Below are 14,641 nucleotides of genomic sequence, written 5' to 3'. Positions count from 1 at the left end.
GGATGATGCGACGGCAGCCATAGTGCGCCAGAACGCTCACCACACATCAGCTATCAGTGGGGAGGAGAGCAGAGTAATGTAGCCAATTCATAGAGGGGGAGTATTAGGAAGCCATGATTGGTAAGGGCCAATTGGAAATTTGGCCAGGACACCGGGGTTACACCCCTACTCTTTTCGAGAAGCGCCCTGGGATTTTTAATGACCACAGAGAGTCAGGACCTTGGTTTTACGTCTCATCCGAAGGACGGCACTGACCAGGCTCACACCTGCTGAGCTTAGGCATTGTCGATTCAGCACGGGTGTACAGCAATGGCTTAAGTAATCCAAAGGGAAGACAATCAAGAACTGGTGCTCTTTTCAAATACAATTCTCAATTATAATTTAATATTTAATTAGAAATATTTAACAAGACATTCAGTACTTTATGTTTTAAAGGGTATATTGGATGTAAGACACATGAACACATTTTTGTGGCCTAAAAGGAAAGGTTAAATGTTTCCAGTCAATTAAACAATGAGAAAACTGAACAAACCATTAAAACTCAAGAAAAAACTTGTTCACACTGACAATGACTGTTTGATGAACATTGATAAATAACAGTGTGGAACTGGGAACATTAGTGAAGTCCTCCAATGTTTTAGAAATGTGTAGACTGTAGAAAAAAATCATTTTGCCTAAATGTTTCTGCCGTTTTTAGAACACATATCATTTTTCACAAGTGAAATTCAATGGAAAGTAATATTCTTGTTCATAATAAGCACACACGTGCGTGCACTAATACTGTAAATGAACAAATACATAAAAAAGCTCTTCTCACAAGTCTGGCTGTGTACAGACATACAGTACTGACCAGAAGTATCATGGTCTAAGATTAAAGCCAGCATTTAAGTTTTTAGTCAAAACCCACTTTCTTGCCTTGTCTGATAAGGCTTTGGAAAACAAATCTGGTGTGTCTACACTACCAGCAAGTAGCACATGATAGATTCTTGTTTTATACTTAAAAGTAACTTATTTTGTTTTTGGTCCTTGTATTACCATAATGATGTAATAAATTAAATGTGATCCTTTATGTCATCATCAGACAGGAAAAGTCTGTTTGATAATGAAAGCACAAATACAGTGGGTATAAAAAACCTACAACACCCTGGTTGCATACTGTAAATGTGGTAGATAGAGTTGATAGCTGATAGAGACTTATTCACAAAGACTTACTGCTGTAATAAATGCAAAAGGTGCTTCCATAAAGTATCAGTTGGGGGGGCGTGTGTGCACACTTATGCAACCAGGGCGTTTTGTAATTTCAATTATTTGTTTTTCTCTTGAATTTTGTTGGTTGCAAGGTCCCATTAAAGATGGAAAAATGATTTATCTTGATTTCTGGCTTTACATCACAAAAACCTGCAATTTCAATAAGGGCGTGTAGACTTTTTATATCCACTGTAGCTCAATGACAGAGCACCAGACCAGTGGCAGAGTTTAAATATCCTGGAATAATTACTAATTACCAGTTAAGTGGGGGCAGGTGGTTGCAGCAAGCGGCATGAGTAAGTCTTCATAGTCCTGGGAAGTTTTAGGAAAAAGAATAAGAGAAGATATTGATTTTAAAGTGGGTTGCACAATAGGCATTCAGATTGACAAGGAAGACGATATCATCCGCCTTATCTCAAGCTTCAACAATGTGGAGAACTGAGTAACATAACAATTGGTACTACAACAGAATTCAAATTAGCATGCAAACAAACAGGAGCACACAATTCCTTTATCTTCTAAGTAGAATTTCTCTGTATCCATCACAATTCTCTTGAAACCCTTGATTATGATTGATGACTTGAGCTACCCTGAAACTGACTTACTTCTACTTTTAATGAACGTGTGGATGAATTACTTAAAGTGCTATGAAATCATCATACTGTATGGGCCCCGGACATCATTGATGGATTTCTCTTGGGTAAAAACGAGAAACGTTTGACTAACGTTTGACTACCATGAGAGCATAATTGAATACAGGGTTAGTGTCATGCTTTACAATGAGGGGGATCAAGGTTTTGGTTTAACATGAGTCAAACTCTTATAGACAAGAGCTTTCTGTCCTACAAGAGAGTGATGTAGTTCAAATGATTTTACCCTGCTGAAAGCATTCACCCCCACCCCCCCATTTTGAATTTTCACCCAGTTGAGGCTCATTGCTGACTGTGTTATCTCTATGTACCCTTGAGCTCTTTAACTGGCCTCCATGTACTGTACAGTAGATGTCAGCTGAAAGTTGAAAGAGTGCCCACTCTCCACCATGGTAGGGTCTCTGAGTGTAAATAGCTCTCTGAAATGGGAAGAACAATCTATATGCTAAGATAAGGAAAACAGCCTTCAGAACAACGGGACAAAGTCTTCTTTATAATTACTGATAATTGAAAATCTTTTATAGACACGGAGGCTTTAAAAATATATAACCTGCAATTAGAGGAAAATCTGAGGCTAATAAACCATTATGAAATAGTCCCTGGATTTAGCCTTTGCAAAGGTGTGGCTCTACAAAACTGATTAATAATTTCTTCTACTGCTTGTTAGTGAAAAAAAAAAGAGACATTTCCAGAGCTGTTGCACCAAGTCACACTGTGGAACTCGATAAAAGATTAACAGAGAGACCATGTCGCTCTTGTTACGTAAAGCCAGATGCAAGTGGTTATCATTTCACACACACGCTACCTGGCACTTCAGTTTTGTCTCTGGATTCATGGTCCCACTGTTACTCAACGCTTCAAGGCACTGCAAAACAAGCAGTGCAAACACGGCTAATCTTCACTTCTGCTGGGTCATTGCAGAGTTCCCCTCCTGCCCAGGGAGCTCAATAGTGAACATTGACAGGTCACCTGACTCGCTGAACAGAATGCTACACGTTTCTTGACGAACTGAAGATCTGCGCTGTGCTCTTTAAAACCACAGCCCCTTTCTTTTGTAAAACTATTGGAATTATTTTACTATCTGGTTGAGAATACATGTTTTAAAGGATCTGGCTTAAGGCTGCCAACCACCTCATTTTCCAAACCAGTTCAGAAAATTACCCACGAGTTCCTGACAGTTGACTGTGCCCCTCGTTCTCACAAATTGTATGTTCTTTGTTGTACTCTTATTCAATTGCTGTGCTGTTGCTGTTGTCCCTTCCTTTTCACAAATGTCTGTGTTTGACCATGGTGAAGATGTCACCATTAAGTGTCACCAATAACACTAATTACTGCTACATGCTTAATTACTGTAACTATGGCCTCACTCAACACTGTTTACTATCTGCTAGTGCCTATTAAAACAGGGGTCCCCACGAAGCAGCCTTCCTCTCACAGTGACGCTGTCCTGTACACAGTGTATCCTGCCTTGTGCCCACTGCTTGCTCCAGCTCTCCCGTGACCCTGAATTGGATGGAGCAGTTAGAATGTGGGTGGGCTGTAAATATTAAAAATACGATAGGGGAATTCCAGTGCCAAAGGCGTAGAGTATTAATTAAAGGTTATCTGGCTGTTATAAAACACATGTAACTTTCTTAACATGTCAATAATTTACAGAGTTACGCTGGCGTCCCCGGAGAAAAAAGGTTTATGGTATAATTATGTAAAAATTATCACACATCTCCCCAGCCCTGCTGGTGAGGAGCAGCACCGCAACTTAATACTGCCCCCCGCAGGCTCAAAAAGAAGGAGGGTGATGACTGGCTGTTGTGCTGCGTTTGGGTTAGCACCAGACACCACCCTTCGAAATCCAGACCAACAAAAATCCAAGTCTTGAAAACTGCCTCCATGTGGGATCTGAGCTGGGCTTGACTCAGCCATGTAGGCCTCTCTAGGACATTGTGGACTCCTGGGCATTTCCCCCCATCTCAGCCATTTTCCACTTAGCCTGGCTGCCACAATAGTGGGACAGCCAATTTGATCTAGGCTTCTACCGGACACTGATCATCTTCTCCGTGCTCGAAGGGATATTTAGCATGTGAATTTAAAGAATACTTTGCAAGGCACTGTATACATATGATGAGCAGCATGGTGGTGGGGTGGTTAACATTACTGAGGCCCTTGAGTTTAATTCCATGGTGCTCTCTGCACTGAGTTCTCCCCCTGTTCACATGGGTTTCATGTAGTTGATTCCTCCCACAGTTCAGAAACATACTGTTAGATTAATTAGAGTATGCGCATGTCTGTTTTTGGTGTCTCTCTGCCCTGTGAAGACCTGGCATTCTGTGTAGAGTAGACCCTACTTTGCCCCATCGCTTGCTGGGATAGGGACTGGCTATGCTATAGACTATGCTATATACTGGCTATAGAATGGGTGAATGGGGTATGTACTGTATATATAATATCAATATATAAATTATACATTAAAGTGTGGAAGAGTTTTATCTGTGTGTAGCACTATTTTAAAATCAGTTTTTAATTCCATTGAAAGACTCAAACAACAAAATTCTTAGTGCAGCATAGATATGGCAACCCCTGCTGATTTTCTTGAGTTCATTGTATTTTTACTTAATTTTTTTTTATTTATTCTTTCTGCTGGCTCTGTTACTTCACATTGCGAAACCTGGAAATCTGTAATTCACCCCGGATAAGGGTTTCTGCCAGCGAAGCAATCAAACGATTCCAACATTATGAAATTGTATATACTGGATTTAACAAAAGTAAAAATACAGTAAATAACATTCTTGAAATGCAGTCAAGATTGTGACTGCAGTCCTAAAACTGTGTTTACACTGTCAAGGGATAAACTTGATAAATTGATTAATTGGGCAATCTTTGCTTTTTACAGATGATCTGCAGCATTGTGATATCTTTCTTGTTTGATTAAATTAACTTAAGCTTTAGTTAGTTAAGAATGCCTGAGCTTTTCTGATCCATTAATAGGCTACAGAGAGATATGCAAATAACAGAAAAACAACAGCAGTGATAAAAGTTCATGATTTACAGGAAGAAGATTAAATGTGGTAACTAAATCATCATCTCACTTAAAAAGGTTAGAAAAAAACTGTGCTGAATGATTGAACACTTGTGTGTGGTGAAATATGGGTTTAATTTTTCTATATCTATGATTAAGCAAACTTATCAAGAATGGCAGCTGTTCATTTCACTAGAAAAGCTTTGTGTCCAGCAGATGTGTTGAAACTTCTGTGCTGAGGTGGTCAGAAAACCATGCCACAGCAGTGTTTCCCTAGAACTGCCATGCCGCTTGAACTTTAAAATGCTGTCCTGGAGCTGGAGAATTGCTCCTCGCTCCTTCTTTGAACTTCCTGTCCTCTGTTCCCACAAGCACGACAGATTCTGGGGCTGGAGGAAAGAGCAGAAGTATTCCGCTGGGCTCTGCTACTGCTGCTGCTGCTGAATTGCTGGCTACCTGTCTATAATACTGGTGCCATCAACATGTGTGCGAAGGAGTTAGGCTAAGTCATGCACAGAATTGTGGCCGAAGGGCTGCTCTGACAGAGCACTCCAATTGAAATGGTGAGACTGGGAGAAAGATAATTCCCCCTTTTCTCCCACGTCCACTCCCCTATGGATACATACATTATATCACCTACTAAGCACCCCTTTATGCTTCTTTCTTGCATTTGGTATTTTGGGTTCAACAGAGACAGATGTTTCATGCACTTGCCGTTACTAAACGTCACCTTTCTTTTCCCTGTTGTTCCCACACTCCTACGCCATTCCTGCATATCTCCTCCACTACAGTCTTTACCGCTCGGCTCCCAAAACACGGTGTCCTCACGTTCCCTGGCATTCCGAGCACAACTGGACCCACCGATCCGAACTTTGTTCCCCCTCCTCCGTGCCAGAACAGGCTCTGCTTCTTGCTTCTCCGAGAACAAGCTGCCTGCCCATCCATGACACCGACAGGCTTCCCTGCCTCAGGAAGGCTGGGAGCATTGCTAAGGATACCAATCATCCTGGTTTCTCACTTTTCTCTCTCCTGCCTCTGGTAAGCGTTATGGGAGTTTAAATTCAAACTCCAGATTCAGAGACAGATTCGTCCTGCAAGCTGTCTGATTACTGAATTCTACCACCTCCCACGGACTCACACTGATGTTTTTTTACACATTGCCCATGCTGACTTGTATTTTAAGTTGCACGTTCCTTAACTTTGGTGTTGTTGCTGCTCCTGTTCGCTGTTTATGTTTGGTGTTTCCTTAATGTCTTTGTATTGGAGCAAACATGCAAAAAAGCATTTAATTGCACTTGTGCATATGATAAATAACCCGAACTGGGCTCTTCATGACGCCTGCTGTTTGCCCCCAGCTTCAACCTCCCTGGAGCTCCAGAACAACCAGTCATGTCCACTCCTCCTCTCTTTACCCCTCCACTGACCCTGCTTTCCACAGTCTCCACCCTCCATCTCTATTACTGAACATCTGCATGAGTTGTGCGCAGTCACAGCAGGCGGAGACAAACCTCCGGCTGTGTACAACTATATATTCCTGGCACTGGTAGTGCGCATGTGTGGGACTTTCTACGTGGATGAAGGCGTGATCTGGTAGAACTCCACAAACCAAACCCCGTTTTCAAAGCTGGATCCTATTATGTTCTAAGCAGCTAGTACAGTAACTCACGGTTCTCTCTGCTCCTTACAAAGTGATGAATACAACAGACACTGAGACCTGGCGGAGAAAGCACGGGCATTTGGCTTTTTGTTCTCAACTGCAAGCAGGATGGCGTCTGTCTTTAGGTACGGCTGACTATTCGTGCACCACCACATATAAACAAAAAACACACACCCGAAGAAGGCTCCACAGCCGAAACGTTGTGTCTCCTTTCTTCTCTTTTCAGCATGGAATAAACCTTTACTTGTTCCTTTGCAGCCTACGCATGCTGACGCAGCTACCCACCTGAACTAAACAAACAAAACCCAGAAAGAGCTACTCACACATGCTGATGGGATTTTCTTGCACTTTATTCTCGGTTGTTTGGCGCCGACTGCCGGCTCTGTGAAACGTCAAGGTTACACGATTCCCCACGCACATGCACACAGACCACATTGCAAAACGCAAAATTCACTGCCCCCTCTACAGTCTCAGCCCCATTAATGAAACATAACGATAAGGGCCGCAAAGCGCCTACTCCAATAGCGCTACATCCGTACGTCAACATTGCTTTCGGCTTATCTCCGTATTGCCACAGGCAACTACAGTACCCAATATGCCTCACAGAAACGTTTCCATTTTTTTTTTGCTGGTGACAGAGAAAAAGAATTAAAACAACTAAATGACGCCTTTACCTTATTTAAACGATTCTGCTATGTTTCGCGGTATTTAGTTTTTCTCTTGGAGAAATAATAAAAATAATACATCCCGTGCAGAACAGAAATGGTCGCTTTTTGTCACTAAAGCTGGAGTGTAATTTCAACGACATACAAAAGGTACCTTTTGGTGCTATCTGGTGCACTTTAACTGGAACGAATTTGGAACATCGCTCGAATACAATTCTGTTCTCCAATAAGCACTAAACCGAGTGTTTCAAATTACAGTATGTAGAATACACTTAACTTTTCAAACAAAACCCAGTGTAACCTTAAAATAGAGCCACGGCTCAAAGGGAGATATTCCCCCCTTTATAAATGGGATGATCCCAGCTTTGCCTACACAAATGCAACCTTTTTTTGCAAGGGCTTACTGCAACTTTTCCTGTAAACACAGCGTGCATCTGTTATACTGCTGTTCTCATTTAGATGGAACATGCTATGCGTTTACTCTCCCTTACGTATATGAAATATATGCTAGTGCTTTCACTTTGTATCCAATCTAGCTGTGTAACCAAACACACCTCTCCCAAGTCACAACGAGCAGGGCATTGAGCCACATGAGCTGGCGAGAGCGGAGGAAACTCGGATGCGGTTAGCTGTATTCTACACCCATGCCTCTATGTAACACTATAGTGCAGAGCAGACCTGTAATTGAGGACTCTAAGTCTCTAAAAGGCGAGCTCGTCCCAAAATAAGATATCTACAGTATCTTGTGTTAAATCCAATAGGAACTTTCTGTGCCTTGAAGATCAGAATTCTAATGATGAAACGAATCCAGTGACATTTCTCCTCTGGGAAAAGCAAACACACCCTCCCACTCTATCCCCCCTGAAAGCGCTATTGCCGTGCCAAATATCTCTTGGGGCGCACATTCTTTTCAGCTCTTGTTGCAGTAAGCCTGAATACATTTTTCGTCAGTTTAAGCTATGCAACTGTTCTCCACTATGACCACTACTATAGCAGAACGCCTGTACTATAGATGTCATTTTTCCCCTTAAATGACTTCCCTTAATTTCCTTCCCTATCGCCTACAGAGTCTAAGCGCAGACTCAAACTGTCGTCTCTAAAGTACACTTGAAAAGTGTCGCTTCATTTCTATAGTTTGAATTCCCATGTTTTTCTTTTCCTACAGCAAGTCATCACGTGGGGGATTCCTGGAGAACGCCTCGCCTGGTTTAATTGTGGTCTTTGGCGCCATCTGCTGGGTTTAAGGGGAGCTACAGCTCTCGAGTGTTCCCGTCTCGCCACAATGTTCAATACCGGTACCGCCCATACTCCTGCGCTGGCTGGAATCAGCCTAGCAACTTGGCGAAAGGCGAGCTCTGGTGAAGCATCCCGGTCTCCAGCAAGTGTGAGCCCAAGCTCGGAAGTCTCTCACTGGCCCCTTACACTGAACAGATGAGGCGGTGGGAAACAGGAGCTCGGAAGTCTCTCACTGGCCCCTTGCAATGAACAGATGAGGCGGTGGGAAACAGTAGATGCGCTTCGCTCTCTTCTGCTACAACGAGCGAAATGTCGCATCCCGGATGACGCAAATCACGTAAAGACTATAACTACTGAAGGTTAGAGATCAAGGAAGGGAACATTTGTTTCCTCTCGATCACTAATTCATTCTCTAAAATCGCTAACTGAGCTGATTGAGCCGAGTCCAATAGATTCCTGTACACTACACTGTACACTGTACATATTATATAGTATATTCAGAGAGTTAATGACCTGACTTCATGAGGGTGTGGGGACCCTTTTTCTCCCACATCAGGTTCATCTGATCTTCCAGAACCAACAGTGCACCCACAGAGCAGACAAGACAGTTATCCCACAAAATACAATTTATCGATCAACAATAATAATTCATTACAGTCTATCAATTTACTCTTCTGCTGTGGGGACTATGAAGTATAAGTCATTGGAGCTGCAAAAGCAAGTCAGCTTTATTTTATTCTAACATAACGCTGGGTGAAGGCTAAATTAACAGATCCTGGCAACACCTTCCACAGTGTGGTTACGTAGTAATATCGCCGTGCTGGATATCTGTGTGCTGGTATATTCACACATACCACTTCATCATCTCACAGAAGTACAGTATCCCCACAACACAACGATGTCTATATCTTCCTACCCAACGTCTTGGCACGTGCTTACAGAACAGTACAACAGTACTCTCTCGACTTCGCACCACCTGAGTGCCCACTCTGTCCCCCACAACAGTGGAAATACTAACGCTCATGTGCAGCATTTAGAATAGTTCGCAAGATAGTGCTGTCTAAGCCGACATTCAGTACGTTGTCTGAGTTCAAGTTCAAGTTTATTGTCATTATACTCATATATGGGTATGTGGTATAACGAAATGCTGTTTAGCTAGCTCTCAGATGATAAATAGAACAAAAAAAATAACAACACAATTGTAAAATAAAAAAGACAGAGACAACAGGCAGTGTGCAAAACAACATCAGATGTGCAAAAACATGCATCAACAGAATGAAATAAAAGGATAGAAGATTATGGGGAGTGACATGTAAGGTAGAGGTAGATTTCAATGTGTGTTTGAGTTTTTGGTAAGAAAGAAGGCACTGTGAGGTTCAGATCATAGGTGAGAGGTGAGGTGAGAGAGGCTGGGAGTTTAATAGTTTGATAGTGCAGGGGTAAAAACTGTCTCTGAGTCTGGTAGTCCGGGCCCGAATTCTCCGGTACCATTTTCCAGATGGTAGAGGGTCAAACAGTCTGTAGCTGGGGTGTGTGGGGTCTTTGATTATGCTTAGAGCTTTCCTCAAGCACCATCTGTCATAAATGTCCTGTATAGATGGGAGGGCAACCTGTCAAAAATGTCATAAATGTCCTGTATAGATGGACTGGGTAGTTTTCACCACCCGCTGTAGGGCTTTGCAGTCAGCAATACTGCAGTTGCCATACCACACTGTGATGCAGTCTGTCAGTGTGCTTTCTGTAGTGCATCTGTAAACGTTAGTGAGGATCTGGGGACATATCGTAGCCTTCTTCAACCGTCTTGGGAAGTACAGGTGCTGTTGCGCTTTCTTGATCAGACAGGTGGCGTTGAGAGACCATGTGAGGTCCTCGGTGATATGGACGCCAAGGAATTTGAAGTTACTGACCCTTTCCACTTCAGTCCCGTTGATGTGAATAGGGCCATGTCCGTTTTGCAGTTTCCTGAAATCAACGATCAGCTCCTTGGTTTTGCTGACGTTGAGGGTGAGGTTGTTGTCTTCACACCACATTGTAAGGAGACTGACCTCCCTGTAGGCTAGTATATTTATTAAAAAAGATGGTCATAAACCAATTTAAGCAATTCTGACTCTACTTTCTAACTGACCACTCTCAGAAAACAGACCTTACGAACGGGTCTTTTAATTAAAATTTACCTACGAATTTTGTTCAGTCAGTACAAAAGGATTATCTTTGTTTTGTTTAGCCTTGGACCGTCGTCCATAGTGCAGATCATCATCATTTTGAATTAAAATCCAAACTTGATGTACTTTATTTGTTTTCCTATTTGACCGCCAAAGGTGAGAAACATGGTATCATATATGTTTGAACGTTCTCAGTTTAGACTAAGGTTCTCTGAATCATTTTGAAATATTTAAAATATTCTAGGAGGACCCAAACTATTCATACGGTACTTCAGCTACATGACGACTTATTACCACATTATTTCTATAGAAGAATTATTCATTATTTAGAATTGCCGCCTAACAACTCTGATTTACAACAAAGCTCTGTGGAGTCCCAGAGGGGTGAGGCAGCAACACACCTCATTCCAGAATAATTTTCTTCCCCAGTGCTCTGATGTCCTGTTTCTTGGGCCTGCCAGTTTTTAAAATGCTATTACGGCCCCCCACCCTGAGTTGTGTCACAATAAGTATTCGTACTGCTATCTCTAATTGAAAAAAAATGTCACTCTCTAGTTTCATAAATACCAGCTTGGGTGCAGCTACTTTTCTTACTTTGCAGGTGATAGACACTTTATTGTCCGCTGCCGTGGAAATTGGTCTTTGGCTTCTCCCACAGAAGTACAAAACACACACACACACACACACACACACACACACACACACACACACACACACACACACACACACACACACACACACACACACACACACACACACACACACACACATAAGAGTCACAAAATCACAAGAAATCACAACAACAGTATCTGATACAAAAATAGGTGAATAAATAAATCGGTAGAGGAGGGAATTTACAGACCTTCATTGAGTAGTTTTATTGCAGAGGGGGACAAAGGACCTCTTATAAATGTTTTTATTGGACCTTGGTACCCTATACCGTCTTCCTGATGGGAGTATTTTAAATTGAGAATGGAGTGGGTGTGTGGAGTCATTGTGAAACAGAAAGTAACTACTGTAAATGTTTCCAAAAGCAAACATCCATCCATTTTTATCCACTTTTTCCAATTCAGGGTTGCAAGACGCTATCCCTGCAAGCAACGGACACAAGACGGGATACATGGAATTGGAATGGGACGCTAGTCCATCACAGGGCAGACTGACACAAACAAGCACGCACATGCATACTCACACCAGGGCCAGTTTTCCTAGAAGCCATTTACCCTACCACTATGTTTTTGGACTGTGGTAGGATGCCCACAGAAACAGATGGAGAACATGTGAACTCCACCCAGACAGCATCCCAGGTCCCCAGCGCTGCGAGGCAGCAATGCTAACCACCCTGCCTGAAGGAGACACTGATTGGGAAATTGATGAAAGGCCAGCTGTCAAAACAAAAACGTGCATTTAAAGAATTTAAATAATTACCACATTGTAATTCCCCTCAACTGTTTTTATCTGCCTTGGTTGGTAGTAATTCAGGGTGCAGTTCTTCTGCATGTCTCCCCATCCGTGATGATTTTCTAAGAATTCTTCTGAAACAAAAGGCGTAAAACTAATTTATTCACATTGTATATGGAACAAGGCCAGGGAATACTAGTTCTACAGCAGGAAATATTCCTTTCTTAAACATTCTGAACTGGTGAACCATCTACTTACCTGGTTTTTCTAGCCCAAAACCACAATCTAAATTCAGGCAGGAAAAGCATTCCACCAGAATGGCACATCAGAAGTATTTTGGCAGGTCCACACAAGCCGTGGTATCATCACTTGACGTATGTCATGTTGACGAGTTTTTAAACTTAGAGACTTGTATATCCAGCATTGCTGGATATAATATGTATATACATTTTTATCAGTTTTGTTTTCTGCACTGCACTGTTGTTTTAGAATTCTAATTGGGCATTTGTCACCCTCATCTATAGAAGATATATATAAAGTGGTTTAACCTTCTTTTTGTATCGGTATTGAACTGGACTGAATTGGAATGAGGCTGTGTGACTCTACACATACCTGCTACTTCCAGATCCTCATATGAGAACCCTGTAACAGTCAGCTCCAACTCATAGCCATGAGGCAGACAGAAGCTTTATAAGTATTCATTATAGTCTGTTAGGGGTCATCTGTTTCATCTTTGCAAGAAATGCAGTAATCAGAAGAGGAAAAGGAGTGCTTTCGAAGTTATGTTTTAGATACTTTATTGATCCAGTGAGGGAAATTGCAGTGCAACAGCAGCTTAACACAGACAACACAGCCACAGTGTAACGAATGATACAATAATAATAATAATAATAATAATAATAATAATAATAATAATAATAATAATAATAATAGTACAATACATACAATACAATCAGTACAGTGAGGGGTGTACTAAAAGAGTTACTCACAGTCCGGACACACAAAGAACAAACTAGAACAGAACAGTACGCAGAAAAATCGTATCACACATATGAATATCAATATAGATGTAAATATAGATATAGATATAAATGTATTGCACAGGTCCCTGGCATATATTGCACAAAAAACAGTTGTAAACGGGAAAAGAAAGAAAGAGAACAGATGTAGCAGTAGATGTGTAGATGCGTTCAGTCCAGAAACAGGTCACTGTCAATGTTGCCTCTGCCCAGATGCAAGGTGGATGTGTTGTACAGTCTTATGGCAGAAGGCAAGAATGACCTCCTGTAGCGCTCCCTGTCGCACCGTGGATGAATCAGTCTATTGCTGAACGTGCTCTTCATTTCTGCAAGCCTGTCATAGAGGTGATGGGAGATGTTGTCCATGATGGCCTCTAGTTTGGACACCATTCTCCTCTCAACCACTACCTCCAAGGGGTCCAGGTCAGACCCAATGACAGAGCTTGCTCTCCTGATGAGCTTGTTCAGCCTTTTAGAATCCACTGCTCTAATCCCAGGGCCCCAGCATACCACTGCGTAGAAAATGGCGCTCGCTACCACCGACTGATAGAACATATGAAGTATCTTTAAATTATTCCTTGGATTTATATATAGGAGGTAACTACCAATGAAGAGTTGGGAATGTGCAGCAGGGAGTTTGATCCTTCAGATGAAACTTGAAAGCCAAGATCCTGGAGAGCAATTTTATACCAGAAGGAGTTTCAACTCTGGTGTCCTCAAACTAGACTTAAAACTAAAGCAGTGAAGCGATTTATCACATCTCTGCCTGATCTGCTCTGTTACCAGTGGGGTAACTGAAAGTTAATGGCTGCAGCACATCACCCAGCTGGGTTCTCCCTGGTTGCTGTGCTGTGCTTCAACCAACAGTTTAAAGAGATCAAGCTACAAGGTGGTAACAATATTGTACTATACATTACATACAGAGTATTGTATTACATTACAATACTATACATTTCGTTCATTTGCTCCTGTCGGAGGGTTGAATGACACTGTCATTAACTGCACCTGTCCATTCATCCATTTTCTAACCACTTCTTCCAATTCAGGGTCACAGGGAGCCCGAGCCTGTCCTGGCAAGCAACAGGTGCAAGGAAGGATTCACCCTGGATGGGATACCATTCCAAAACAGGGCAGACACATACTCACTCCAGGACCGATTTTCTCAGAAGCCAATTAACCAACCAGCATGTTTTTGGACTGAACACAGGGTGAACATTCAAACTCCAAACAGACAGCATCCCATGTCCGGAACTGAACCCAGGTTCTGCTTGTGGTATCACAAAGCCTAGTACTACAGGTAATGTACAGAGTACAGGGTGCAGGTTTAATTAAAACCAGTTTAAGAAGTCTGGTGAAACAAAGGTTAATTGAACTAATAACTAGAACTATATATATTCTCACTCTGGAAGGGTGAATTTAAATCTGACGAGCAACATCCTCGTTCGCAACTCTGAGCAAAACGAACAATTTGGTGACAAAAACGTCATAAAGCACCACAGCGACCACCGGAGGCAGAGGATTAGTAGGACAGTGCCGCTTCTCTGCGAGGACGTGAAGAGACAGAAACGAAACTGAAGGGAAGACTAACGC

The sequence above is a fragment of the Lepisosteus platostomus genome, chromosome 15 (assembly GCF_059453375.1).
Source record: "Lepisosteus platostomus isolate fLepPlt1 chromosome 15, fLepPlt1.hap1, whole genome shotgun sequence".
In the NCBI taxonomy this organism is placed as follows: Eukaryota; Metazoa; Chordata; class Actinopteri; order Semionotiformes; family Lepisosteidae; genus Lepisosteus; species Lepisosteus platostomus.
The sequence above is the reverse complement of the archived record's forward strand: the minus strand, read 5'-3'. Positions refer to the sequence as shown.